Below are 5,903 nucleotides of genomic sequence, written 5' to 3'. Positions count from 1 at the left end.
CCATTACTTTTTTCTTGGTGAGGACATTAAAGGGTTAAATATTTATTTCTGCTGTAAAGTTTTAACATGGGGCTGGCTTTTGGAGTCTCAAGTGGCCCATTAACAAACTGCGGGTTTTGGCACTTTATGTTTGCTTCATGTTTTAGCCCTGGAGGTTGTCCTATGGGTGGACCGTACACAAGTTGAAAGGAAGGGGTCATAGTGAATGGAGATACATGCCCTATGATTTTAACCATGGCGACCAGGGTTTGCGGCCTTTTTTTACGTTATTGAAAGACTGTTATTTTGGTTAAATACTGAAAAAGGCTTTGTCTGCAGTCTTTGTCTTGGCAAGTCAGTATTGAGTCTTTGATATTTAACCAAGACCATTTTCTTCTTTTCAAGTGTTTTCACTTGCCTGAGAAACATTGATCCTGCTTTAATGGCCATGAATACAATATAGGAAACATAAAATAGGGTTTCATAAACGTTCATTACAAACATAGGGCAGACTATTTGTTTTGTTGATTAAAAACATAATAATACAACCAATATGGACATCATTTTAAGATGTTAGAGTTGGTGTAGATTTTCGTTGAAAATGCTACCTATTTAGTCTGCCAGGAAGAAATGTATTTCTTCGGAAAATAAATAAGCCAATAATAAGATGAAGGATGGTCTTGCATCTGGAAATGTGTCTACTGGAGATCAAATTACTATGATGGGCAGTCCCACCCAGTAATCTCTCATTGTATGCATGACCATATTTTGCATATAGGTCCAGTATGAACAACAGTATGAGCGATCCAGAGACAGAGGAAGGTGTTATCAGCAATATACTATTTTCTTTCATTAAAACTATATACAGTGTCAAAGCTGCATGTTCCTCTGGGTCTGCTTATGAATGTATCCACAGTTTTAATATTCTTGAGGTCCATGCTGTTCCCAAATGGGGAAAACAATAACCGTGTGGATATGTCAATGCCCTTGCTTTGAGAGGCGCATAACGTTGCCTTTTGGGATGAAATACATCTTAAACTCTGCCAAAATTTCACATAGCGATAATGGCCCTCTCTCCTGCTGTTATACATTCCATAACGAGGACCACAAATCTGAGATAGGCAAGCAATAGTGAAGCACAACACAACTTTTAGAGGGCAATGTCCTTTGTCACAAATGCTCTCTCTTGGTTTCAGGAGTGTAAATTGTCAGGATTGGATATCATTTACTGAAATGACAATCTCAATGATCGTCATCATTTTGCTTCACAAGCAACACTATATTCCAAACCCTTCAGGATATAAAAAACCCATGTCATTTTAGTGTTGCAGCGGATGGCTTTCTATTAGCGTTATTTGAAAGCCATGTGTGTCTCATACAGACGCTGAAGGGAGCTTTAGGTCTTGGTGTCAGACGCCAAGGGGCGAGACCAAGCGATGGTATTTGACGGCCTGGGGATGAGCCCAGGCTTTTGCTGGCGGCTCTGTGACGCTGTACAGGGGTGATTTGAGCTGAACATCTGACAGAGCCTCTCTCTTGTCTCATTTATTTGTGATGAATTACAGACTAAACCGCAAGAGATTAAGGATGGGTGCAATTGAAGGTGAACAGCTGTACACATGGTGATTGTTATTGCTTTGGGAAAAGCGACAACGACATTTGGGCTCGCAGACTTGCCACATCACGGTGGGGATTATTTAGCCAGGAGAGAACCTGAAGAATGGAGGGTTACTCGCAATACAAGCCAACACACTTCTTGTCAGGGACAACCTGTTCCTGATCACGAATCAGACACACCAGTGAAAAGAGACGCAGAGAAAGAATAGAATGCTATGGAGAGAGCAGGGGAAGAAAAATACAGAGATTGACAGAGAGAAAGAGAATGAGAGACTGCAGGAACACAGCATACCGTACAAATCAACAAGATAAAAAATAAATGGGTTGTAAATGGGGCAGTGTCAACAGTGTAAAGAGGAAAATGACATACTTTCAAGCATGTGAAACATATGTGAGTGTTACCAATGACAAGGGATCCCACTGAGCATGAGAAATAGTGAGAAACAAAACATGCTGCCCATAGACCGTTGTTTAATAGCTCACTACTGAAAAACCCGCAAAGCACTGAAATGCCATGATCTATGGCTATAACTGAACATAGCGGGCTGAAATCCCACACGTGACACGTACTTCAATGTTCATAACGAGCGACGACACAGAAAGAGAAACCAACCTAATCTATTTCGAAAGCAGCAGCTAAGAGCCTCATTTGCAACCAGAGAACGGGAGAGCGCCTCATGCATTAGCGGCAGAGTGGAGGGAAAAGCAAGAGAAGAGGAGGAAGAGAAAATGCATCAGCTCGATCCGTCAGTTGAGCTCTGATGGGGAGGCTTCCGGAGTTGCTCCCAGAGTGCTCGGGTACCGCCCCTCTTTCCAAACAGGGCTCTAACATAGAAGAAGGGTCATTAAAACAACTGAATGAAGCTGCCGGGGAAACCCAACAACAAATGGGTGCTTTAAGATGATTATAGTCAGCTGATGTCAGCACAGCCTGTATCTCATTTTTTTTACGAGTCAGCAGACCTACTCATGAAGCAAGAGGTGTTACCAAATATGGTGCAGCTGTATATTTCCCATGATGCCAATAGAAGTGCAAGGGCTGATGTATGTTGGAGACCTGCTGGGGAATAGAAAAGACACAATGTTAACTTGTATGATCCGCTAATGCACACAGCCGTGAATAATCGAGGAATGATGCCCAATGAGAACAACTTCAGTAATTTTCCTCTCTACTTTGGCTTTTTGTGGCCAACTTATATAAGAGCCCAATTATATTACACAACAATTTCACCCTGACATTGAAAAATAACTGGTTTTTAATGTAGGAAGTCTGATGAGAAAATAAATTTTAAAAAGCTAGCACAAGTTGAAAGGGTTGATAATGCACACATTGAAATGTCATGCAATGGCCGGAAATAGTGCTTATTGTTGAATTTCATACAATTTATTGTAGCTGCATGCACAGAAATATTGCATTTTCATACATTATTTTGGTAACGTGTCATTTGTGTTTAACAATAACCCACATTTATTAATTTCTTTGCACTTTTGCTATAATTAAGCTGATAAATCATGTCAGTTAGTTCGAAACTGAAGCTCTTTCCCTCACACTGGTGACTCTCTTTACAGCCGTCTGAAGGCAGCAGGTATCTGTTCCATCTGCAGTCTCTAACTGGAGTGATGTTGCGCACTGTTAGGCCACAATTACACACAGCAGATCCGCTGGCGACATTTTGTGCAACCAGCATCAGGCCGTTTCGCATAGTGTCAATTTGATTTAATTATTCGACACGGTTTCAACAGCCATGTTGGAGACTCGCACATTGACAACATTGCACGCAGCTTTTAAGCTTAAAACCTTCTGCTGCGCGTTTGACTACCACAGGACTTTTCATTCATAATGCTACCCCGTGCCCAAGTGCACCCTGGGAGCCCGGCCACTGAATTACCAAAAGTGCGTACGGCACGCTCCTGACACCCTTCACTGCAATACGGCCGGGTTCACGAGAACAGAGCCCTCAGTGTCCGGTTGTGCTCAGAGCAGCAACTAGCCATCGACTTGAGGAGGGAAAGAGATAAAAACAAACGCTTTGTGCAGTTAAAGTACTGATAACTGCTGAGGACCGACAGGAGGAACATCTGAAACGCAATGAAAACATATTTTTCTGCTTTCAGCAGCAGCTGGGCTTGTTTCAAGTATGAATATAATCAATCAGATGTGTCCAATTGTTTATTCTTCTGTCATATTATTTCCACACACGATTCTGATTTGTCAACCGTTTATTCTAAATATGAATGTGTGTGTGTGTGTGTGCACTGTGTACATGTGTGCATGTAAGATGGAATCACAGACTCCTGCTTTTTAAGTTATTAGTTAAACATGAGTTTGTCTCCTTGGGAAACAAATGAACGTGTGGCAATGAATAAACAACCCTGGAACAAATGAAGAGGCATTTGAATAAGTCCTTCAGAGTGCTGAGACCAAACTCAGCTTGCATCCTATATGTTCCAGGTTATAGAAACGTCATCCTGTCTGAAGCTAACGACATATCACAAGTCTTATAATAAAAGGTGGATAATGACATGATTTGCAATAGAAGTGACGAATGAACGTGTTGAATTTTCTTTTGCATTTGACTCTTATGAACTCATTATATGTGATTTAGAGTCTGAGTTTGATTAAATGGTCGGTCAGTAACCATTAGGAATAAGACACACTCACATTTCCTTATCTATTTACCATGATCAGAGAACAATTATGATACTTTTTAGTAATGGGAGATATTGGCATTGAATATACACTTCCAGATACTTAATGAATAAAAACATGGGCGTTTTTTTAATACAATGCAAGCACCTAACCTTAAAACCAAGGCCAGAATAACTATTTTTGTGTTTTGGTTGTCATTTTCGTTTCAAGGGCCATGTGTAAGGATATGGTTATATTGTTGTGTTTTCAAGGCCGTTTATTGAAACAGAGGTGCCCCCTTCTTTGATCCAGCCCTCTGCAAAATAAGTGGCAGCCTGGGCTCAGAATCTTAAGTGGGACTCGAGTGCAACTGTTTATTCGTGTTCGAGGCAAAGGTGAATGAGCCTGCATGTAGGTGTTAGAGCACGGGCCGAATCTCAGCGGAGGGAAAGGAAAGGAGAAAAAGGGCAGGAATAAAGTGTCGGCTCCGCAAGCACCGCAACGGGAGTCCGTCTCGTGCTTTCCAAACCCGAAGCTGTTACTTTAAAAGTTGTGCACAAGGCAATGGTTTCCCCTAAGTGCTTATTTAGCGGATGAATAACAGGAAGCGAGGAGCAGATAAGGGGGGGAGGTGCGGGTGTTAATAACAGGCTATTTATGTCCATCATGAGGAAAATGGAGGCTCGATCTGTAGTCTGATCTTGTCCCCCTGTCAGTCAGCGGTGCAACCAGACAAGAGGAGAGATTACATAACGGGAAGTGACAGAATACAAATTCTGAGTATCATCAACATCCATGACTGGCAGTTTGGGATGTCATCTTGTTGAAGACATTGTTACGCTCGAGCAGCGGCGTGATGACTTCCTTTAATCTCCGCATGATTTAGAAGTCAGCGATGATAAATGATAAGTGTTTGGATTAGTTGTGCGTGGCCATATCTCTTTTATTGTGTTTGGTTTTGGAGAGCGAATCAGCATGTTGCCTCCCGCCACGGTTCACAATTAAAGGCGGTGTTTGAAATTGTAAACCATTTTCAAGTGCTCAATAATGAAGGACGGTGCTGGGAGTGATGTTATTCTCCTCCCGAGATAATTAAGCAAAGGAAAACGCCGTTTTCCAGAATTTCACAAAGTCAGTTCATTAGCCAGCTGTCGTAATTACCTAGTCTAATCATTCCCACTGAGACTGTGACTTTTATAGGCCAGTGGATTTCTTTTTATTCTCTGAGCTTAAGAGTACATGAACATATTTTTTAATCACATACTTTCCATTTTACAGCTGCACTAATCAATATTGTTGACTTAGAATGGGATTACATGTACATGCAATGTGAATGCCGATTGTTAATGAATCAAACGTGCAGAGAATTCGCACTTGACTCTGCAGTTCCTCCCCACATAGCAAACTGACTCCGTTCCAGATCCGCCCCAAATCCGCCATAGACTCCGGGAAGGCTCCGCAAAACGGGTCCGGATCGGCGGCTAAATGCACACCGCGCCCGGATCCGGAACAGATGCGCGCTGCGTAATATTGGCGGATACGGGGCGGATCCGCCCCGTATCCGCCAATATTACGCAGATATTCATAAAATATTGACCCTTCCATAAAGCGGCTCATTTGGCCCAGATCAAGCTAACAAATATGCATCAATGCAACAACAACAAAATGAAAACGTAAA

This window comes from Pseudoliparis swirei, chromosome 5 (assembly GCF_029220125.1).
Source record: "Pseudoliparis swirei isolate HS2019 ecotype Mariana Trench chromosome 5, NWPU_hadal_v1, whole genome shotgun sequence".
In the NCBI taxonomy this organism is placed as follows: domain Eukaryota; kingdom Metazoa; phylum Chordata; class Actinopteri; order Perciformes; family Liparidae; genus Pseudoliparis; species Pseudoliparis swirei.
Note: the sequence above shows the minus strand (reverse complement) of the source record.